Consider the following 14,115-nt stretch of genomic DNA (forward strand, 5'->3'; position numbering starts at 1 on the left):
ACAATGTATTCATCTCAATACATATGGATTCGTTGGGGGCCATAAAAGATAGATATTGCCAAATTACCTGTGGGGCCGTATTAAACCGGAACACGGGCCGCAATTGGCCCGCGGGCCGGACTTTGGACATGCCTGGCTTAGACAGTTCAGTTGTTGATTGTTTTCTTTAACATATCAAAGTCTCAGCAGAAGTACTCTGAGATGTTTCTGTTCACACCAGGAGTGCTAGAAGTAAGTTTTACAGAACAAAGCCATATGAGAACTTGAGTGGAGAAGTTTACAAGGCAAACTGTGACAAAGATAAGGGGTTACATGACAAATTGTGACAGACTAGGAGTATCCATGAACTTGAGATAGGAGGCATTGGAAGGGTCTTGATTAGAGTTAATTTGATTTCTCTCTGTTACAGGGAGAGAGGCCTGGAAAACTTTTTAACCCTTACAACAGTTTTCTTTTAGAGAGTTTTGATTTCCTGCACAGTCCCCCCTTTAGACACAATTGGAGTTATTTGATTTTTCTCCCACAAAGCATACCGAAGTAGGAGACCGGACTGGCTTACAGGGGAAATCCTTGGTGAACTTAAGCACAAAAAGGAAGCTTACAAAGAGTGGAAACTTGGACAAATGACCGGGGAGGAGTTTAAAGGTATAGCTCGAGAATGCCAGGGGGGTTATCAGGAAGGCGAAAGCGCAGATGGAGTTGCGACTGGCTAAGGATGTGAAGGATAACAAGAAAGGTTTCTACAGGCATGTTAACAAGAAGAAGGTGATCAGAGAGGGTGTGCGGCCCCTAATGGATGAAGGAGGTAACCTAGTGTATGTCTAGACTACAGGGTTTTGTCGACAGATACTGTCGACAAAGCTTCTGTCGACAAAGAGCGTCTAGACTACAGCCAGTTCTGTCGACAAAGCAAGCCGCTTTGTCGACATAACAGTGTGGACGCAAAGGACAGTGTAGATGCAATAATGCTTTCTATTGACAGAACTCTTTCGATAAAAGGCGTTATTCCTCGTAGAATGAGGTTTACATACGTCGACAAAACTGCTGAGTTTTGTTGACGTTATGTCGACATAACTCAAAGGCAGTGTGGACGCAGGTATAGTTTTGTCGACAAAAGTCCACTTTTGTCGACAAAACCCTGTAGTCTAGACACACCCCTAGTGACAGATGATGTGGGGAAAGATGAAGTACTCAATGCTTTCTTTGCCTCTGTATTCACGGACAAGGTCGGCTCCTGGACTTCTGCGCCAAGTGACACAAGATGGGATGAAGATGGACAGCCCTTGGTGGGTAAAGAACAGGTTAGGAACTATTTAGAAAAGCTAAACATACATAAATCCATTGGTCTGGACTTAGTGCATCCGAGGGTACTGAGGGAGTTGGCAAATGTCATTGTGGAGCCTTTGGCTATTATCTTTGAAAAGTTGTGGAGATCGGGAGAAATCCCGGATGACTGGAAAAAGGCAAATGTAGTGCCCATCTTCAAAAAAGGGAAGAAGGATGATCCAGGGAACTATAGGCTGGTCAGCCTTACCTCAGTTCCTGGAAAAATCATGGAAGGGATCCTTAAGGAATCCATATTGAGGCACTTGGATGAGAGGAAAGTGATTAGGAATAGTCAGCATGGATTCACAAAGGGCAAGTCGTGCCTGACCAATCTGATTAGCTTCTATGATGAAGTCAAGTATCAGAGGGGTAGCCGTGTTAGTCTGAATCTGCAAAAGCGACGAGGAGTCCTGTGGCACCTTATAGACTAACTGAAGTGTAGGAGCATAAGCTTTCGTGGGCAAAGACCCACTTCGTCAGATGCATCTGACGAAGTGGGTCTTTGCCCACAAAAGCTTATGCTCCTACACTTCAGTTAGTCTATAAGGTGCCACAGGACTCCTCGTCGCTTCTATGATGAAGTAACTGGCTCAGTGGACATGGGGAAGTCAGTGGATGTTATATACCTTGACTTTAGCAAGGCTTTTGATACGGTCTCCCACAATATTCTTGCCAGCAAGTTAAGGGATTGTGGATTGGATAAATGGACGGTAAGATGGATAGAAAGATGGCTAGAAGGCCGGGCCCAGCGGATAGTGATCAACGGCTCAATGTCAGGATGGCGGTCGGTTTCTAGCGGAGTGCCCCAAGGATCGGTTCTAGGACCGGTTTTGTTCAATATCTTTATTAATGATCTGGATGAGGGGATGGATTGCACCCTCAGCAAGTTTGCGGACGACACTAAGCTGGGGGTAGAGGTAGATACGCTTAAGGGCAGAGATAGGGTACAGAGTGACTTAGACAACTTGGAGGATTGGGCCACAAGAAATCTGATGAGGTTCAACAAGGACAAGTGTAGAGTCCTGCACTTGGGATGGAAGAATCCCAAGCATAGTTACAAGCTGGGGACCAACCGGTTAAGTAGTAGTTCTGCAGAAAAGGACCTGGGGGTTACAGTGGATGAGAAGCTGGATATGAGTCAACAGTGTGCCCTTGTAGCCAAGAAGGCTAATGGCATATTAGGCTGCATTAAGAGGAGCATTGCCAGCAGATCCAGAGATGTCATTATTCCCCTTTATTCGGCTTTGGTGAGGCCGCATCTGGAGTATTGTGTCCAGTTCTGGGCCCCCCACTACAAAAAGGATGTGGACGCATTGGAGAGGGTCCAGCGGAGGGCAACCAGAATGATTAGGGGGCTGGAGCATATGACTTATGAGGAGAGGCTGAGGGACTTGGGTCTGTTTAGTCTGCAGAAGCGAAGAGTGAGGGGGGATTTGAGAGCAGCCTTCAACTTCCTGAAGGGAGGTTCCAAAGAGGCTGGAGAGAGGCTGTTCTCAGTGGTGACAGATGGTAGAACAAGGAGCAATGGTCTCAAGTTGTGGTGGGAGAGGTCCAGGTTGGATATTAGGAAAAACTATTTCCCTAGGAGGGTGGTGAAGCACTGGAATGGGTTACCTAGGGAAGTAGTGGCGTCTCCATCCCTAGAGGTGTTTAAGTCTCGGCTTGACAAGGCCCTGGCCGGGTTGATTTAGTTGGGATTGGTCCTGCCTAGAGCAGGGGGCTGGACTTGATGACCTCCTGAGGTCTCTTCCAGCTCTATGATTCTATGATTCTAAGTTGCAAATCAAGCCCAGGATTTAAATATCCCCCGCTTGATTTGCATGTTCCCGTCCGGTCGCCATTTTAGAAATTCACTAGCCCGGAGTAACTGCCCGTGTCTACACGCATCAGTGAAACGGGAGTCTGATTTAAAGCCCCTAATTTGAATTAGCTGGTAAACCTCATTGCAGGAGGAATACCAGCTAATTCGAGTTAGGGCTTTAAATCAGACTCCCGTTTCACTGCCGCATGTAAACGTGGGCAGTTACTCCGGGCTAGTGAATTTCTAAAATGGCGACCGGACAGGAACCTGCAAATCAGGCGGGGGATATTTAAATCCCTGGCTTGATTTGCAACTTCAGTATGCTTAATTGCCTCCCTACTTCAAAGTAGGGGGCAAGTGTAGACATACCCAGGGAGAAAATCCAAGACACTGGCCCACTGAAGTACTCTAGCCACTAGGTCACACTGCCTTCTTAAGGAGGACAAGGTTCTGATGTGAAACATTTTAACAGAAGCAGCTACACAACAAGGTAAAAATACCATCCTCCAAACCATGTAATTGGATAAGCAAAGTCAAATGCTGTCCCATTTGCAGTGCTGTGCAAACAGAACCAGATCAGGGCTGCCTGTAACAACCGGCAGCTGATCCCTCCCGAGGAGACAGTGAGCTGCCCATAAGAGCCAGTGGGCATGCATGAATCTGGCACCTTCCATAGGGACCCTACAGAACTGCAGCTTTTGTGCTCATTAACGGACTTATATTTGACATTGGCATTCTTTCTACGGAGCTGCTCAGTAACAGATTGAATGAACGCTCCCCCCTACCCCCAAGCCTGTGTTTAACCGAAGTCCGGGTCGTGATGCAATGTGTCCATCACAGAAAGAACCAATCAAGAATTTTTAAGGAGTTAGGCCCGGCTCAGAGGGACTTAGGCACCTAACACCCATTGAAATCATTGGGAGTTTGCCTTTGAGGATCTGGACATAAGACCCAATGTTTTCAAATAACCTCCCCTCTAAGGGTCTCTGTAACTTATGTGGTGGCTGCCAGCTTGGCCAATACACTAACGCTGAACCAGAGACCTCTGGAGTTTAAAGCAGGAGGTAGAGAGCCCAGGACTCATAGCGACAGATTGTTACAACCCTCATCCTCTCTGGATCCATGCACAGGGGACTTGCCATGCACATTCTGTGGTGGTTGACACCTCCAATTTTGAGTGCCTGAAGCCCAGGGCTCAGTTTTCAAAGGTGCTGACAGTGTTCCATGGATTCTGGGTGCTCGTGCAGCTCTTCGGGAGAGAGTCAAATGCCATCCAGCTGATTAGCAGAGTGCCCACAGCTAGGTTTTGTGTTTATACTGGTGGTGCACATCTGCACATACCTCTGTGCACATAAAATTATTCTGCACATGGATGGAAAAAATCCACACATGCATGGAAAAGATTAAAGGGAACATTGCTGACCACCTGCAACAGCAACAAAAAGCCAGGGCAGCTCTGCCCCTGTGCAAACCAGGCCTTAGGCCTCTATCAGCACTCAGAATTAGAGGCCATTTGTGCAAATATTGGCCTTATCCCCTCAGTGCCTCAGTTTCCTCATCTATAAAACAGCAATGACTTGCTGCCCAAGTGCATGATGAGGATTACTTTGTTAATGGCTGTAAAGCACACTGCACTGAACATGTACTTGTCTATATAAATGCCAATTGCTATTCGATCAGAGAAAAGGATGTTGCCCTTATTGAATATCTGACCTGAGAATGCCTGTGTTTTGCCAGATAAATTCAGCTAGCCCACGTCCTTCACAGCATCAGCAAACTACAAAGTAATGTAAATATGCCTTGAAGAGCTTGGTGTTCCTCAGCTCCTTGTTCCTGGTGCCAGCTAGGGGATGGAACAGCAGAGCTGGCACATTGCACAGCTTGCATTTGGAGGTGAACCTATTCAAGGGATTTGGAGGTGAACCTATCCAAGGGGTAGCTTTACCTCTGTCCTGAGTGCTTCTGGCTGACCCATGCATGATCCTGATACGCTCAAGAGGGAGCCGTAACCAGCATCATCTCGAAAGATCTGTGCCCTGCGGCCAGACTTTTTCAGAAGGGCCGAGCATCCACATGGGAAGCCACATTGCAGGGGAGCTTGTCACATTGGGTGCTAAGTCCCTTTGACAATAGGGTTCTACCCATCACCATAAGAGCTGACCTCTTTGGAACAGCTGGCCTGGATTGTGAGTCCTGAGTGCGGGAAACTCTGGCTCTGAGCTCTGTGAGAAACATCCAGGCATAAACCAAAGGGTTCAGTCTAAAGGTGACGTTACCATCCAATTCCACTCAGACATACCGATGCAAGTCCCATCAATTCCAGCAGAAGTCTGACATGGCAGATGAATGGGTCAAACCAAATGTGGTGTTTGCTGGAAAATGAGCCTCAAACGTCATCGCTCCACTGGTGAATGATCACGATCGACAGCCAGATCCTAATGGCAACGGAAGGTAACTTTACTCATTTTTGTGAGTGATGTAGTCAGGAGCCTTCAGAGCAACCTTTGCAACAGCAGCATTATATGTGATCTAGTAAAGGAGCCATTCGGGCCACCTGTTTTCATTTCCCTTCACGGTGGCACCATTCCAAAGTGCTTTAAATGTGGAGGGATCCCCAGCATCCAGCCTTCCCACCATGCTCCTCTCCTTCCCAAAGGGCCTGATCCAGAGACAGCTGAAGTTAATGGAAAGAACCATTGATTCCATTTGGGTTCAGAACATCAGACCCCTGTGCCAGTGGGCTGGTTCTGTTGGGATCTCAAAATCCCGGAGAGGTGGTCGGTACCGTGGCGGAAGAGTTTGAAACCCAAAGGATCCCAAACAACATTCGCACTCCTTTCTTTCCAGTTGATGTAATTCCTGTTCCAAGTGGGTCTAACCCACATGCACCAGGAACAATGTTCCCTCTAATCTTTTTCATCCATGTGTGGAGTTTTTTCCATTCATGTGTGACATAAATTTTTATGTGCACTGAAATATGTGCAAATGTGCACCACCAGAAGAACCAAAAGACCTGGGTGCTCTTTTAATCAGCTAGGCAGCATTTGATTCACTCCTGAGTGGCCGCAAAAGCACACAGTGTATAGGGAACGCTGGTCTTAACTAATGTTTCTTTTAATTTTTTCCACCCACATGTGGAATAAATTTTGTTCTGTGCATCAAGGCATGTGAGGATGTGCACAACCAGTAGAAACACATGGTGCTGACTGCTACCAGCTGTGGGTGCTCTGCTAATCAGCTGGGCATCATTTGACTTTCTTTTGACTCAGCTTACAGGGAACACTGACCGGGACGGCAGATTGCTCAGCCAGAGTGGTATTGAACTGGTTAGTGGGGTTGATTGTTCATTGATGGCTAGATCAGTCAGCTGTCCTGGATGTGCAATGGGAGACAACCTACTTGCAAGGGTCAAGATTCCCCAAATGCCAGGGTACAACAACTCATACCCATTTCTTGTCCTTTTAACAGCAAAGCTGGAGATTCTGGTTGGTGCACAACACCTGTTGGCAGTAATATGCATGACACGCTCTCTAAATCTCAAGCATTGTGTTTCTGAATGGTCATTCCAGTGTATTTTTATCACTGGGGTCACAGACTTATTAATGGGTTAAGGAGCCACTACACATTTTAGATTTATTGGGAAGGGAAGGATTCTCTGTCCGTGCAGGAAATCCACCTCCCGGAGAGATGGTCGGTACCGTGGCAGAAGATAGTTTGAAACCCAAAGGACCCCAAACAAGATGGCCTGACAGCAAGTGTGGGAAAGGGGGTAGCTGCCCCGGGCCATGGGCATTCAAAAGGGTCCAGGGCTCCCAGCTGCCGCCATCACTACTGCAGCAGTGGCCGAAGCCCCAGTCCCTTTCAATGGCCACTGGAGCTCTGGGTGGCACCAGGCCCCCCAAAGGGGAAGGAGGAGGTCAAAGGGACAATTGCCAGAGTGCCAGGCCCTTTCAATCGCTCTCGGCAGCAATGAGGTCTGCTTAGCCCCAGCCCTGCCCTTCTGACTGAGTCCCCACCCCTTCTAAGGGCACAGAGCCAACCCCCCACTCATCTTGCCCAAGAGCTGGTGGTGGGTAACCCCCAGCCTTGTCCCGTCTGCCCAAGACCCCACCCCTACAGGGAGTGCAGAGCTGGTCCTCCCCCAACCAGGCCCAGGGACCCAGCAATTCTTTCGTCCCTACCACCCCCCACCAAATTAGAAGAAGGAGAAACAAATCCAGGTGTGGTAGACATTGCAGAGGATTTGTGTAGGGGATATGGCTCTGTTCAATCAAGTGAGAACATAAGAATGGCCACACTGCATCAGAGCAGTCACCCATCTAGCCCAGATAACCCTGACAGTGGCCTGTAACATACCCTCATGAGAGGTACTAAAAAGGACACGACGGAGGGATTAACCCCATCCTTCCCCTCCTGGTAGTCAGAGGTTTAGGGTTTGCCTGAGCATAGGGTGCCATCTTTGACCATCTTAGCCAATAGCCATAGATGGACTTGTCCTCCATGAGCTTTCTAATTCTTTTGCAACCTGGTGATACTTTGGGCCTTTTCTCCATCCCCTGCCCTTTTGAAGAGGAGTCAGCTCAATACAGCAGCAGTGATGGGGCTAGCTCAATGGGACAAATCAGCTCAAAGTCGTCCACTCCCTAGATCTGTATGCAGCTGAGCATTATACAGCTATTCATTGCTTCTCCATGGATAAGGGGAGATCTTTAGGCGTCCTCAACAACTTTCCCCAGAACCAGCGCCTGATTTCGCCTCTGAGATTTTCATGCCCCTGCGCATGCCACAGCAGAACCACACTGCCAAGGACGCAGACGGACAGAACAAGATTATTTCTGTCGGCACCTGCTCCTTTCCTTGCAAAAATGCAAACTGCACTGTGCTTGGAAGTGTGACCTCTGTCCACTATACTCAGGGCCTGATTTCCCGAACTCTCAGATCCTTGGTTAATTAACAGCAAATCTCTACCCACAGAATGCAAACTCGAACATTCATTATTGCAAAGTGGCTGAGAATAGTCAAATAGTGGCAGCTTTGGAAATCCAGATCAAAATCCTTGAAGCACACCAGCAGTTTTGGCTCAGGGGTAAACAGACTTCCTAGATTAGAAGGTGGTAATAGCAGATCATTGCAAACATTCCTCCAGCATTTATGAAGGGAAACTGTTAGATAAAAACCTACTGCTTCTACCATCAAGTGCTATTTGCAAAGCTGAAGGTCACAGATTCAGCCCTTGCTGATTATCCATGCAGGAAGTCATTGCATATGAATGAAATACTCAGCCTGGGAAGCTGATTAGATGCTGGACAGCTCCCATTCTGTTCTTTCTAGCCAGGAACCAGGCACTCGGGATCAGAGTACAGGGGATTCTATCACAACACATGGAATTCAAACGGTAGCTTTTATCTTCAGAGCTGAGAAGATTTAAATCTGTTCATGTCTTAGTCACTGTAGCAATATTTACTTACAGAATATTATTCAGTCACTGGGTGTTTGGTTGTTGTACTGTTTGGTGCCTGGTAACCAAAGAGATAAAGCTGAAACACGACTTAAGTGGAAGTCTCTTTGTCTGCAACTCGCAATTGTTTTCTTTAACACAAGCCTCCTTTTAAGAAATATTGAGATTCCATGCTTCACAACATTGATAATGCTAAAGAAACACAATAGACAGTCAGAAAAGGCCTTCATTTTTGTCCATGCACCTATTGATATGGGCAACAGCCCAAGTTTGGAAATAGACACTGGCATATGCAATTAGCAATTATTGCCAGTTGGACGACTCAGTTTCGAGTTGGAACATCATTGACCTTTGTGCCTTATGTACTTCTGCACTATTGTTTGATTACCCAATCCAAGGGCAGAAATGGAATCCGAGAGTGGCAGGGGCTTCTGTGAACATCTCAGACAAAAACCTCTCAACGTCCTCCGTATGTCAGACGCAGGCCAGGTTGGTAACATGAATCAGAAGCCATGTAAGTCCCTATGGGAACAAATGTACCAGGGAACTAAAAAGCTCCCAATGGACACAGCAAGATCTGTGATAATCACCCAGTGTTGCAGCAGCAGTAGCTGTGAGCATGGCATTTCCATGTGGAATGCAGCATGTGAGCACCTCCTTTTATGGGGCCTTTTATCACCAGCCCAAAGCAGAGCAGCCTTTGTCAGGACCAATTCAGCAGTGGCGGATATAGGGCAGGGCGAGCGGGGTGGCTGCCCCAGGCCCCACGCTTCAATAGGCCCCGTGCCCTGGGCCCCACAAAACTCTCATCTGCCCCTGCAACTCAGGCTGGTCTCTGTTCTGGTGATGGAACATCTGTGCAGGGGATTGACGTAAGGGGAGATCCTGCAGTGTACCGACACTGGCTGTGGTCTGCATTAGCAAGAGCTCAGCTGGTGCCTCTGCCCTAGTTGTGCGGCAGCCTGTGTGCACTTGAAACACACTTGCGAGCACATACAATGCTGCCACTGGTGACTGTATGACAAGCAGGTGATCTTATGACCTCAGTGGTCATGCAGGGTTTACTGAGAGGCTGCACCTGATTTGTAGATAACTCAGCATGAAACTTTTGCAGGGACTGGCCCCTGGCCCAGAGAAAAGGTTAGCAGAAGCAAGGAACACCAGGGTGTAGTGAGTCCTAAGAGCAGCCTGTGTTGCCATTGGATTGCGTAAGGCTGGAAATCTTTACATTATCAGACATTTGTTTACACACACACACACACACACACACACACACACACACACACACAGGCCAATGCAGGGATGTACACACAAACATGTAACCATATTCACATACACCCTACAGCTGTACACACACTGTGACACCTACATGAGTAGGTGCTGCAGGCCTGTTCTCTGCCCAAGCAGTCCAGGATATGAACCTAGACTGCCCTAACTATGGAGCCCTGGCTCTTCAGGTCAAGTTGTATCAAAGCAGAGCTTTAGCTCTGCAGATCCCCAGTTCAGTTCCTGCTATGCTAACCAGGACAGCAATTGTCACAGATGCACTTACACACTCCTGCGCACTCACACGGGCGTGTGCACACTGCCATCTAAAACCACTGGTGAATGCTGCCAACTCATGCTGGTAGCTTTACATATCTAAATCCAGGTAAATGGTCTGTCATTTGATGGCACTGAGCCCCTGCCCAAGTCCTGTACTACTCTGCCATACATGAAGGTGCCTTGAATGCAAACTCTTTGGTCACTCTGTGATGCTGATTACAACTCTGACCAGTGTGGATAAGTTGAGCCCATACAGACGTGTTCCCAGTAAGCTGAGCGCGTGGGCAGCCACCCAGGAGCAATTCAGATGTTGCCCAGCTGATTAGCAGAGTGCCCACAGCCGGCAGCACGTGTTTCTATGGGGGGTGCACATCTGCATATGCCCAAAGGCACATAACAACATTTATTCTGTATACGGGTGGAAAAAAATTGCCGTACTGACCCTGGTCCTCCTTACAGAGCCAGAAGTCCAGAAGCAAAAGAATCTTTAAAGCCTTGATGGCTACTTTAAAGTGAAGGGCCAGTTAAAGTGCAAACACCAGCCAAACTGAGCTGTGCTCCCTTCAAGACATTTGGTGTCTCAGCGGCTTGGACTTGCTCAATTCCCATTTGCTTTCACAAGAGGTTAAATGGGCAGCTCTGTTCTCTTCTGCAGCTTGTGCTGCAATTTGTGGAGCTCTTCCTCCTCCCCGACGGCACCAGCAGAAAGAGCCTGCTCAGCACAAAATGCAAAGTCATGGCTGGAGGATTAGACACTTGTTTTCCAGAAATAGAAAAACGGGGGAGTGTGTTTTACTGTATTAAATACATCTCAGGATGCTGCTGATGCATGCCAATGTGACCAGTCCATTGATCGCCTTTGTCGTTTGCCAGCCGGAGACGTCCTTTGCTTGTTGGAATCTGGCAACTCAAAGCCAGTCTGGCCTGCTAGCCACTTTTCCAAACCACGGGATTTGCCCCAGTTCCAGCCACTGCTGTCACTGCCCTGAGTGCAGCAGGCAGAAGTCACCTCACTAGTCACAAGTCTGGTTCAGACAGGGGTAGACGCCCTGGTGCTTTGCTGGTATCAGCAGCGTGGGCGAGAGCGAAGGCTGCCCTGCGGAATCTCTGGATGATAAGCACGAACTGTTCTAAGTTGAACTCCTGCACTGCCTCAAGCCGGAAGAGGCTCAGACCCTCTATGGACTGGGCATGGAGGGGGCATGTCAGACTCAGCCCAGTGGGTTGTGTTTACACGAGGGCTACAGCTAAGCAGCCTGCCTTGGTAGCAGCGTGAAGCTTTTCGCTACAGCGATGAGCAGGCTGCATCCACGCCGAGGCACGGAGCTACAGGGGCCAGCAAAGGGCTCTGGGAAGGGAAAGGCTCCGGCAATGGCAGCTTGTGGAAATGTGGAGTAACTCCAGGGACTTTGTCTAGAGCTCCAGGGGCTGAGCTGCGATTTGCAAAGCGTGTCTCATTCAATCACACGTGCCAGGGGCCAGATATTCAAAGGGCTCCGCAGCCAGCAGCCCTGCTGGTATCAGTTGTGGGCACCCAGCACTTTAGACTCTGGCCCTGAGCTCTGCAGAGAATTGGGTTCCATGTATTCCAGGCTGGCTGTCCGTATCCCTCCCCACTAGTGCACCGAGCCTCCCCCGGCAGGTGCTGCGCTGAAGCTCACGGGTCTGTTAACACCCTCCGAGTAGAATTAGTGGAGACAAGCCCCATTCCACCGCTCTGGACACCCTCACGCTGGCGACTCTTCTGAGCCTGGCGGGGAATTCCAAGGCCTCTGGCCTCTCCAGGGTGTCCCTGCAGCCCAGGCAGCTTTTTGGAATGTGGTCACCCCTCCTTGGGTGAAACGCTCAGAGCCAGCACGTGTCATTTCTGCCCTCTGCAGTGGGGTGAAAATCCCGCTGTCTGCATGGCTCCTGTTCGTGTCAATGGGCGCTGGGTGTGCCTGCAGGGTAGCACGCACCTTTGGACACTCGCTTTGAGGGCTTGGGCCTTTCGTGGACGTGGCACCACTTCTGGGCTCCCCACTCCTGGCCATCTGCTAAGGTGGCACCGGGCCCGTTCACATTCTGCTCAGATGGTTTCCAAGCTGGCTCCTGCCAAAGGAACAATGGTTTAGAGGGTCAGCCAGGAAATGACTCCAGGATCTGCCTCCTCCTGGAAGCGGTGGGAGGAACACGAGCTTCAGGGAAAGCAGGGAACTGGAAGTTGAAATGCTGGGCCCCGCATGCGGAAATGCCAGAGAGCAGAGCACGGGTGGCCAGAAACAGGAAGCAGCTTGCCTTTTCCAGGTTTCTGGTGGCAGGCTTTGCTCAGCTTTATGTCCTTGTGTTCTGCACAGTCTGGGAGCATGGAGTCAACATCCCTGCTGTCCTGCACCCATCCAGAGGTCACGTGCATTGGTCATGCCAGGGCATTTGTCCTGCATGGAAATGCCGATCTAGGAAGAGAGGGTTACTCGCCTTGTGCAGCAATGGAGGCTCTTCGAGATGGTTGCCCCTGTGAGTGCTCCACCTTCGGTGTTTGGGTGCCGCTGTGCGCCTAGCTGGAGATTTTTGCTAGCAGTGCCCTCCGATGGGCTGCGCATGTGGAGCAGATGGCATGCACGGTGCCGCCACTATTCATGTACAGCAACGGTCCCCTCAGTTCCTTCGCTGCCCCAGAAGGAGAAACCAACAAGTCCAAAGCAGAGGGGAGGAAGGGTGGGTGGTGGAGCACCTACAGGGACAACCATCTGGAAGAACCTCTGTTACTGCACCAGTATTCAATACCCATCTGTTGGTTGTGAAGGAAGACTACTGATGTTAAAAGAGGGCCAGATGCTGATGGAATAGACGAAGAGAGTGAGGTTGCCCTGAGCAAAGAGATGTTACCAGACTCTCAACCTGATCTTCAAAATGTTTGTCTTGAAGTAGATGGTTGGGACGTGGAGGGTTGATCAGAACTTTGTCTCCTCCTAATCTGGCATTGTCTTCTTCTGTTATCAAATTGCCTTTGTGCTTGGCTAAAAGGAGTGGGTCTGTACCTGTGAATGAAACGTCTTCCCTGTTTGAGTTTTACTACAGGGCCGTGAACAGCATCTCCAAGGTAGCGCAGGAGTCTTTCAGAGAGTGAAGGGAAGCATTGCTGATGTCAGCAAAGAGATTGGATCCCTAAAAGGGAAGATCTTCAACCATGGCCTGGACCTCACATGGAAATCTGGGCAAATGTAGCCATGATGACCTCCTCATCACCACTGCCATCGCAATAGATCAGGAAGCAGTGCATCTAGTGGGGCCAGAAGGGCTGGGCATAAAATCAGGGTGCCCTCATTAATATCGGCCTCTTTTGTTCTCTGGCCTCAATAAAATGTGTCATCTGCTCGAAAATATGATGTGTGTATTTGTCCTACATGGCTGTATAGTTTGATATGCATAGTTGCAGAGATGCAGAGGAATGTGCCTTCCTCCCCATGAGGTCAAGGCATTTCCATTTCTTTTCATAGGGGGCAGTTCTTGTTGCAGCTGACTTGCCCCTTTGGTTCACTGCATCAACCACTATTGAGTTAGGGGCTGGTTGCGAGAACAAAAAGTCAGCGCCATGGGGTGCAACATAATATTTGTAGTGTGACCTTTTGCAGAAAGGTGGTATTGTGGCTGGTGTTTGCCAGAGCATCCTGGCGGGGTCCAGAAGGGCTGGGTCCATGAGGAGCTGCAGTTTGATTGCTGGGGAGGCATGCAATATATTGATTAATTTGTGTTGTGTCTCCGGCAGGCTAAGCAATGATACCTCAAAAACACCAGCCACCCGTCTGTACAGTTCTTGGAAGGATTTAAAGTAATCTCCAGCTGTGGGAGGCGGAGGCATCGGGGTATCGTCGGGGAAGAAGACAATACAGATGTAGGTGGGTGTGAGGAGACTGTAGACTCGTCATCACTTGAAGGATGCTTGTTCGCCTCTTGGCACCAAGAGGTTTCCACGAATGGTATAAAGACAGTCCTTGCTGGTACA

The sequence above is a fragment of the Pelodiscus sinensis genome, chromosome 27 (assembly GCF_049634645.1).
Source record: "Pelodiscus sinensis isolate JC-2024 chromosome 27, ASM4963464v1, whole genome shotgun sequence".
In the NCBI taxonomy this organism is placed as follows: Eukaryota; Metazoa; Chordata; order Testudines; family Trionychidae; genus Pelodiscus; species Pelodiscus sinensis.